A 10,910-nucleotide genomic window follows, 5' to 3' on the forward strand; every position below is an offset into this window, starting at 1 on the left:
GATTTATTTCTCCTTTATATATATATATATGTATATATATATATATATATATATATATATATATATATACATATATATATATATATATATAATTGTACCAACATTATATTGAACAGAATTTGTCTCCACTATCTGTTTTTGCATACATGCTGTCAAACCTCTCCACATCTTCCATATTCCTGTTCAGGTTTGGGGACTTGTTTTTCTTCTCTAAAATCTCTAGATTTTCACTCATATTGATTGCTTCTTTTTCAAAAAATTTTAAGTTTATTTATTTTTGAGAGAGAGAGGGAGAGAAAGTGTGCTTGTGCATGTGAGCTGGGGAAGGGCAGAGAGAGAGGGAGGAAGAGAATCCCAAGCAGCCCCTGTGCTGTGAGTGTGGAGCCAAGTGCTGTGCTCAGACTCACAAACTGAGATTATAACCTGAGCTGAAACCAGGAGTAGTTCCTTATGCAACTGAGCCACAAATGGGCTGTCTCCAATTTTTTTTTGACTGAAGCATTTATTCTAAAATACTTGCTTTCTGAATGCTAGAGTGGACAATGACTGTGCTGTGGATTTAGGACTTTGCACTGTAGTTCCGAGCCGCTGTAGCTCTGAGTTCCCAGACTGAGCCAATGTCCACATGTCAGGATATCCAAGTTCTTAGCCTGTGGCTCAAGCCAGAAATAGAACGTGTTCATTGCAATGAGTTTGATTTCCAAATGCCAGAATATGACCCTTCCCACTTAGCAGGCTCCATCATGACAGTCCTACCAATGGGCAAAGAGCTCATTTACTACATACTCTTTGAGTATCTAGAAGTAGAAAAAAAAACATTGATCATACGTCATTATTTAGAAGTATCACTTTGATAACTTTTAACACGTTTATCTTCTAAATTCATTCCCTAGCTAAAAAATAAAAAAATCAAGTTTTCCATTCCTATGTATTACATTAAGTTTCTTAACATTTTATGCAGAATTCTAACCCTGTTTTTTAAACAACCACCACTTTTATACAAAATGCTTTCACATTTTGTTGCCATTGCTATGTCCTCCAATATTTATAATGCTTTTGTCTGCTGCTTCTTTTTTTTTAGAACATTTAATTTTCATTTAAAAAATTTGTTGAATTATAATTAACATGCAATGTTATATTTGTTTTAGATGTACAAATATTGATTCATAAACTCTATATATTACTTAGGGCCCACCACTGTAAGTGTAGTGACTGTCATCATATGTTATTACAACATTACTGGTGATAATTCCATAAGTTGTACTTTTCATCTCTGTGACTTACTTATTTTAGAACTAGAAGTTTGTGCCTTTTAAGTGCCCGTATCTACTTCTTCCACCTGCCTCTGCATCTCCTGTTTCTTCTTCAGACATATGTGGTCTTAATTTCTTCATGAAGATTTCCTAAATGACTGAAGCTCTCCTGATCACACCTATTTAGATTTTAATATATAAATATTGTTATGAATCTCAGAAGACTGGGCACAATCTTCCTACCTTTGATAATGAAAAATGCCTTAATTTCCACATATGCATCATTAATTGTCTTACTGATTTTTTTGGGACAAGTTGAATAAATCAATCTCTCAATTCATTGCATTGGCAATTTCTGACAGAAATAGTACTTCAGTTCCCAAAGTTATCATAATTCTCTTGAATGACATCAATACTGTAAGCTCAGTCTTTTAGTTTGTGTTGGAATTATCACAAAACCCAAATTATTGGAGTGAGCAAACTGAAGAAATGAGTTATACCTCCAGGACCTCAAGGTAAGCTGAAGTCAGTGAGCAGAAGAAATAACTTAACTTGATTAAAGTTTAGATTCTCTTAAAATTGGTTTCTTGGCAAAGAAATCTTAATGGTGGAAGTAATAGCAATTAAGAAAATATTCATCAGTTGTGTTCACTTTGATGATAGATAGCTCTTTAAAGAAAATTACTTTTTCTTACTTGAAGTTAAGGCAGTCGTGTGGCATTACATATGTCCATTGATTCTCTGAAATGCTCTCAACTGTTGATTTGTTTCTTCACTAATCAATTCTACCAAATCAGAATTTAGATGTGCAAAGTTGTACCCCACCTATTTTTCTAAGTTTAAATTTGATGCAGTGTTTAAGCCTTTTTTCTTAAGAACAATAAAAAAATAAAGATGAGTTTATGAAAAAATTATCTTTTTCTAATTCTTGTATGCTTTCTGAAGAGAGGTAGTCTAAAATCAAAATTAAATAGTTATATCAGAGTGACTTAAGACCAAAAAAATCATTGTTCTGAGTTCTTTAGAAGAAAGAAATTGGGGAAGGCTCCATAGCTCAGTGGTCAGAAGAAAGAAATTGTGCTTTTTTGAGAAGACTACAAATGAAGTGTTCTCTGCTCTTTAAATAAGAACTGATTAAAAGATGATTTAAATAAAAGCTCTAAAACAAAAGTGGTTGCAACATTGATAAGAAGGAATAGATGTAGCTGGTGTTCCCTGAGTTAACACAACTGAAATCCTCATACTGTAAACCCACATTTCTAAGATTTAGGCTCTGTGAAATTATATACTGAAAAAAAATGTTGGCCAATGTTACATATATATATATTAAAAAACAGTCTATGCAGACATATTTGAATCTTTCAGTTTGACCTTATTGATCAAAAATGCATTATCTATATCAAAACATTTTTCAAAAAATTTACTAACATGATAACTGTTCCAATGAGAATAGAATGAATATAATTATAAAATCTATAAGTAATTCAAAACCAAGTAGTATTTTATAACAAAGTAGATATTCAGTTATTTATTTTATGTGTTCCATACTAGAATGTGGGCAGATTCCATGGCTTTCTCATTCATCATTATATTCCTAGCACTGGATCAGTGTCTGGCTTATAATAGCCACTCAAGAATATTTGTTCATTGAAACAGGACAGACACATAAATACAGAGAATAATTTGGTGGTTCTTAGAGATGAGGAGGTGGGGGATGGGCAAAATAGGGGAAGAGGGTTAAATTTTTAGGGTAGAAGATTTTATTTTATTATTTTGTTTTATTATTTACATTTATTTACTTATTTTGAGAGAGAGAGAGCAAATGGGAGTAGGGGCAGAGAGAGAGGGGAGAGTGAGAATCCCAGACAGGCTCTGTACCCTCAGCATGAGCCCCATGTGGGGCCTCCGACTCAGGAATGATGAGATTATGACTGGAGCCTAAATCAAAAGTCAAACTCTTAATCTTAAGACTGAGCCACACAGGTACCCCAAAAAGGGTTTCTTAAACAGGATACAAAAAGCATCAGCCATAAAAAGGATTGATAAGGTGGACAACATTAAAATTAAAATTTCTGTTCATCAAAAGACACATTTAGGCAATGAAAAGACCAGACCCAGAGTGGGGAGGGTGGTTACAACACATGTAACTGGCAAAGGACTCGCGTCCAGACATATAAAGCATATATAGACTACGAATCAGTTAAAAAAAAAATAATAAGGATTAGCAATTAGCAACCCCATCAAAAAAAAAAAAAAGGGCAAATGGCTAGAAAACAACACTTTACAAACGAGGGTAGCAGAAAGCCCGATTGACAGGTGGACAGATTCTCTACCTCATCATCAGGGAACCCCGGACCAGAAGCATGACGATGACACCGAGCACTGCCAGAGTAGCAAAAACTGCAAAGTTGACCTGGGTGTGGAGCAGCTTTCTGAAGCTCCCACGGGATCGTGAACGTGTGATCGTTTCAGAGTGCTGCCTGCATTTGCTCTATAGCTGACACTGGCAAACCCAGCGCTTCTACACCTGGGGGTGTCCCCCAAAATGCATTCATGTGTGCTCCAGAGACACATACGAGAATGTCCGCCTTAATATTGTTCATGATCATCTCAAGCTGGACACACCCCAAATTCCAAAAACAGTAGCATGGATGGACAAATTGTGGTGTGTTCAAACAATGGACTACCATAAAGCAAGTGTGACACAAAATATTGTGATTCCCTTTATGCAAAACTCAAAAATCAAGAAACACTAACTCCTGGTGTCAGAAATCAGGACAGTGAAGACTTTGGGGAAGAGAGGTAGTGAACTTCAAAGGGTACTTGGTCTGGAGGTTGGCTACCAAGGTGTGTTTATTTTGTGATAATTCAGTGAGTTGTAAAATTTGTGACTTTTATACATTTATAGATGTTATATTTCAATAAAAAGGTAAGCAAAGTTTTAAGAAAAGAATATATTTGTTGATTAATGAATGGATGAACTAATGAGTGAATACTAAACAATTATAAAAATAACCAGACCTACAATATTGTGCTCAATAAAAGACTTATACAGAGCCTTGTACACACCAGCTTTCTATGAATTATGTGACTTTTTTAGGTAAAATCAAAATAGCTCTCTCATATGATAATATTTAATTAGATTTTGTTTAGTAATTTAAATATTTGAAAACAAGCTTAACCTAAATTTAAAAATAATAGATTCTATACAATGATTACAAGAATATTTTATTTTGTCTTTCTCTCTCTATATATATATATTTAAATTTTTAATGTTTATTCATTTTTGAGAGAGAGCTGAGCAGAGAGGGGCAGAGTGAAAGGGAGACACAGAAGTCCAAACAAGGTCCAGGCTCTGAGCTGTCAGCACAAAGTCCAATGCGGGGTTCGAACTCATGAACTCTGAGATCATGACCTGAGCCGAAGTCATACACTTAACTGATTGAACCACCCAGGCTCCTCTTTTTTCTCTAAATATGTTAATTAGGGTTTTGAGGAACATACAAATGTGATTTCAAATTTATTGACCATAGTTTACCAGATTACAAATATTTTGGTTCCAATGAAAGATAACTGTATTTTTCTTTAAATCAACCATAAACCAACTCACTATATTGTTTTAGCGTCAAGCTGGGGAACTCTCAAATTAAGGACAAATGTCCATAAAATCATAGTTTTAAGGTAGCAATTATAGTAAATTATTTACTTATTAAACTAATACCCTCCCACAAAAACTGGGAGATGAGAGTGCTATTTTTCTTGGTATTTACTTTTTAATCGAATATTTCCAAGATCCTTGAAAAAGATATTTTCAGTCCCTAAGATGGCAAAAGACTAATTTAGCTTTTAAAAGATTGACAAATTTTTCAAAGAGACAGAGTAAGAACTAATTACAAGTTTTCTAAAATAAATAGTATGAAAAGGTAGGTGGGGGATCTCTTATTTTTAACAGGGAGAATAAAACCTTTTATTTTTAATTTGCATTTGCCTTTACATAAGTATAGCCCAAATTAATAGTAGCAGAGTAGGGAAGAGAGGCTACTAACAGAAATTTTTGATTTTGATTCCAAGCTTCCAGTCCCAAACTTCATTAGACTCTTTTCCCCTTTGATCATATTTTATTTATTCTTCAGTGAGTTCAGGTCCTATTTCAATAGTCAAGCTTCCACAAAACCCCTTAGGCTGGGTTACCTTTCCTTCATGCCTAAATCTGTACGTATTTATTATAACAGATGGTGCATAATAATTTTTGATAATTAAAGTGTGGTCACTGGAGCTGAATAAAGACAGCATAAATCATTGCCTATGCTATACAATGGAAAGAACACAGAAGATGATACTGAAAGTTGCAGTTATGTTCCAGCCTTGCTGTACCAACTTGCTAGGTAATTATATGTTCTTCCGTGGGTTACTGCGAAGATAAAATAAAATTATGAGATTAGCACAGTGTAAACCAGAGAGCAAAAATAGGTCTGAATGGAGCTCAAGGAATGTTGCTGGGTTAAATACGTTTTCAAAATCCTTCCAAGACCTAGGATTTCACACTTTGCTGAGTTAGGACTTAGGATAATATTGCAGGATTTACTTCTTTAATTTCAACACTTCTTTTCATTCATGTCACTTTAAGTATTTACACTTCACTTTTATTTGCTGAGCTCCTTAAATTTCTTTGACACCGATGATCACTTTTATGCATGGAATCAGATTAATTAGAATCCATTGATGTCTCCGATTTATCTGAAATTGGAGATGGGCCTAATGGACATCTGGTATGAAAAACAAGTTGAAAGCATGTTATGTCCTTGGTGACAAAATAGATTTGATTTAGAATTACTAAAAGGTATTATTCTTTAGAGGTTTTCCTTTTATTTATTCTGTATTTATTTTCAATCCAAACACTTGATTTTACCTGGCAGAGAAGTGAACTGATAAGTTGTATTTGGAGATGCAGTGTTAATTGATTCTTAAAATACTTCTCCACAAAACTTGAAAGTATCATCTAAAATACCAATTTCATTTGTAAACATATATTGGAAGAGGCTAACATTTTCCAATAGAGTAAAAGAGGACTTCTCCACCTTCTACAGGCTGTATTTTCTTGAGCATTAGGCACGTGCTTAGCTACACCAAGCACATTAGAACCCCAGCCCTGGAGATGCCAAGTAAATGCTCTGAGAGATAAGTCAGTAAGCAGATGTTCAAGATATATTCATGTAATAAAACTATTTTTGAAAACTCTAAATTCTTTCTGCCTCATTTTTTTCTAAATATCTGGCAAAAATATAATATCTCAGAGTGCATATTTACACGAAGAATAATCTGGTCAAACATCAGCATGATTAAATATAAAGACGTTATTTGCTAACAGCAAACATACTTAAGTTCTTATACAGTACCGCATGGGAAAAAAAAGAACAAAAATATCTTAAAAGAGGGTTTTAGCAGTATGTATTTTTTGTTTTTGGAGAGTTCATCTTTATTACTAGCACAATATTATTAGCACATACATAAGCTTTCATAGTAGCATTTTTGTGTTTCTGTTGAATTCAAAAGTATAGACATATTTTTATTATTTTATTTTATTAAAAATGTTTATTTATATATTTAGAGAGTGGGGAGAGGCAGGGAGCCAGGGAGAGAGAGAATCCCAAGCAGAGTCCCTGCTGTTAGCACAGAGCCCAATTCAAGGCTCTATTTCATGAACCGTGAGATCATGACCTGAGCCGAAGCCGGACGCTTAACTGACTGATCCACAGGCGTCTCCCACCCCGATACCTTAGAAACATATTTTTAAAGTTAAAATTAAAACCCAAGTTGAGTTGTACTGAGTAGAGAATGTAAGAGAATGAGTAATAAGAAAAATTGAGTGGTGAAATCTATTAGGTTTAGATAATGTAAATTAAAACAAGAAGTAATGAAATAAAGTTTGAAAATAAAGTGACTAATTCTTTATATTTATACGTAACAGGTAAAAATTCTATAATTTTAGTTTTGAAGTATCAGGTATCCCTCAGTAGACCAAGTGAAAATCAGATGGGCCTGGGTATGTCTAGCAAAATGGAGGAGACCAGAATCTTGGTTTGTTGCCAGTGTTCTAGCTACATTAGGAATGAGGAGCCTCTGAGGAAAATTCATTCAACCAGAAGGAAATATAAGCCATAAATACTAAACATGAATTTCTGAAAAGAATAGACATTTCAAGTACATCCTTTTTGATAGTATTGAATTACTGGCCTATGACCAGCACTGTGGGAATAGAAGAAATACAACCATCAGAGACCATTAGTAAATCATTATGAGAAGGTAGAAACCAAGCCTTCCTTTCCCCCATTTTACCATATGCTGCTGTCAGAGCACTGTAAGTGGCTAAAACCATAGAAGTCACCAGTGACACTGTCATCATGGTAGATGATAAGAGACTATAGTGCTCAGAAGGAGCTGCCTACCCACCCTGCCACCCCCACACCCTCCACCCCACGTAAGCAGCATAATGTTAGTTGAAATAGATGCATTTCTAGGTGTATATGAGAAATTCCTGAATCAAAGAAATACTCAGAGGAAAATTTTCATGGGACCAGTAATTCTTCATCTGAAATATTAAGGCAGGGGCACCTGGGTGGCTCAGTCAGTTAAGTGCCCAATTCTTGGTTTCAGCTCAGGTCATGAGCTTACTTTGTGAGACTGAGGCTCCCCTCTCCTCCCCCATTGAGCTCTCCACTGGTAACATGAAGCCTGCTTGGGATTCTCTCTCTCTCTGTCTCTCTCTCTCTGTCTGTCTCACCCATGCTGGTGTTCTTTCTCTTCTCAAAGTAAATAAATAGATATTAAAGAAAAAAAGTATTAAGGCAATGGTAAAGAAAAATGAAGTTATTCCTCTTAGTAAGACTCCATCCCTAAGTACAGACAAGGCCTAGGAAAAGTGGAGGAACTTTGGAGTAAGACATTGAATATCCTTGTCCTCTAGGAGGAAATAGTTCTGATAAAAGGCCTTTTGGTTTTTGCATGATTTTCCAAGAGTCTTGGTATTTGAGGAAGTGTGACAAAGGAGGGCTTGAAGAGAGTTGTTGGGTGGATGGAATTTGGTCTACCTGGGCAGGTTCCTGAAAGGAGTTGTTGGGAAACATCTCTTGCATACTCTTGACTTTCCAAGGCCCAGAATATGTTTCCTTCGCCCCAGTGAACCTCACTCTGTGATTTCCTTTGAGTAAGTTGTGAATGAAGAAGATTATAGCTTGGAATCTTCTAGAACCTCAGAGTCATAAAAGGATTTTTGAAAATATCAATGGACTCTGGGTTAGAAAACAAATTCAGTAGTAGAGTTGCTTCATACAAGAAGTAGCTTAGAGTAGCAATCTCTAAGTTTACGTGAGTGTGATGGACTTGGTTTCCTTTTGGTGACTACAAATACAGTGTCTGTCTCAATTTTTAAAAAGAGCTCTTTTTTATAATGTTTATTTATTTGAGAGACAGAGAGAGAGAGAGAGGAGAGAGAGAGAGAAATGGGCAGAGAGAGAGAGAGAGAAGGGGACAGAGAGTCTGAAGCGGGTTCCACAAACCATAAGATCATGACTGGAGTTGAAGTTGGATGCTGAACTGACTAAGTCACTCAGGCACCTGTAAGAAGAACTCTTTAATATCCTTATTGTCCAAGCTGAGAGAACACTCCAGCTCTCAGCTTTCCCACAAATCCAGGCAAACAAGTTTGGACTTAAGATTTATCTTTGCTGCTTTTTAACAGCCTCTTTATTTCATGCTACATTTAATCCAGCTACGCTTGGCTGTCCTGGAGGCCGACTCTGTTTGCCCTCTGTGCCAGCACTGAAACAAGATTTTTGTCACATTTAAAAAAGCTGGTTTTGCGACGTATTTGTGAATGATGTAGCTTTTACTAAAGAATTATCAGGGAGACAAAGGATAAGAATTTAGGTCACACAAAACATACAGTCCTAATTTCCCTTAAAGGCCCCCTTTCCTTCATCCTTTTTGAGCTTCCTGTGAACATCTCCCCTTCTGGAACAAAGAAAAGGCTTTCTTCCAGCTTTCAAGAAGATTACCCCCGGGCCAGGAAGTGGAGACACAGTCTCTGTGTATGCCTATCAAAATAACCGGCCCAGTGTCCTCGCCCCCCAACCCCAGAACAGTGGGTTCTTCTACAAGGAGATTTTACTGCTAAGGTGAAGAAGATAGTTCCATATCAGTAGTTATATTAAGATCCTTCTTCTCTAAATGTGAATAGTACTTTAGGAGCTGAATAACTTTTTTTCAAATTTATAAAAACTTGAAAGGAAAGTCCTGAGGAAAGAAATGCCTACATAAAGTTATCATTTCCAAGACCCTGAAACTTTCAGCCAGAGCTAAATCACTGACGCGTGATTTTACTGTGAATTCTGGCTCTTCCTTACTCATGCATAATTAAGTTTCTTAGCTCCTCATGATTCTGCCAAAGCTCTTGGGCAAATCAACTCAACTTTCCCTGAGTTCTTCCTGGTGTGTGGCTAAAGTTCAGTTTTGTTTCCCTTTAATGAATTAAATCATAGATTCCATAAACTAAGCCAGATCATAGACAATTCAAAGCAGGTCATTATAGTCTAGTGACTGCACAAATCCTTTGTGCCTTTCTTCCTTTTTTGTAAAGCAGGTGATAAAGTAAGCTTTTACTGTTCAGGGATAAGTAATTCTCAGGTGTTATTTTCAGATCATAATAGTGGTTCAGCAGATACAGTGCTATGGGGTCAGATTCTAAGAAACATCTCACCAATAAGTTGTACACAGACAGAAAAATATGACTTTCAATGAAAGAATAAAACCCATCATCACCATGTTAGGAGTTTCTTAGTGTCAAAAGGCTCATATTTAGGGAATGAATGTAAGATACTCTTTTAATACCAAAAAGTCCAGATCTTTTGTTGTCTTTAAAATAGAAAGTTGGTAAGATGAGATTCGTTAAGGGTTGGTTTAAAATCTTCTACTAAAAATTTCTATTGTATTCTAATCAAGCCTTGTATCATTAATGGGTTTAAGTTCCTAGAGAAATCCAGAAATGCTGTTTTAATCTGTGATATAGCTGGTAAAGTGTAGAGATACAATAAAGAGTAATGGAACAAAACCCATTTTTATCCTTCAAAGTATCACTATTTATTCAAGGTTTTAAAGGCATGAACAAGATAAGTAATGTACACATCATTGTCTGGATGGACTAGTTCCACATAAAAATTGTTAGAAAGTTTTAGAAAGATAACTGAGGTTAAAAGATAGCCTAATCCCTTAAATGTCCTACTGAATATCAGAAAATAGGACAAAAAATATAGAAACAAAAATGTAATGATTGCAAAGTCAAAATGATATTGTAGAAATGAAACAGTACTGTGGAATTTTTACCCATTTCTTTTTATGTATTTATTGAAATAACCATTTCTTTTTAAATTTTATTTATTTTTAAAATTTAAATCCAAGTTAGTTAACATTCAGTGTAATGATAATTTGAGAAATAGAATTTATTTATTTATTTTTATTTACTTTTTTTTTGAGAGAGAAAGAGAGAGACAGTGCAAGCAGGGGAGGGTCAGAGAGGGAGGAGGATACAGAATCTGAAGACATGCTCCAGGCTCTGAACTAGCTGCCAGCACAGAGCCTGATGCAGGGCTCGAACCCACAAAC

The sequence above is a fragment of the Suricata suricatta genome, chromosome 14 (genome assembly GCF_006229205.1).
Source record: "Suricata suricatta isolate VVHF042 chromosome 14, meerkat_22Aug2017_6uvM2_HiC, whole genome shotgun sequence".
Classification (NCBI taxonomy): Eukaryota; Metazoa; Chordata; class Mammalia; order Carnivora; family Herpestidae; genus Suricata; species Suricata suricatta.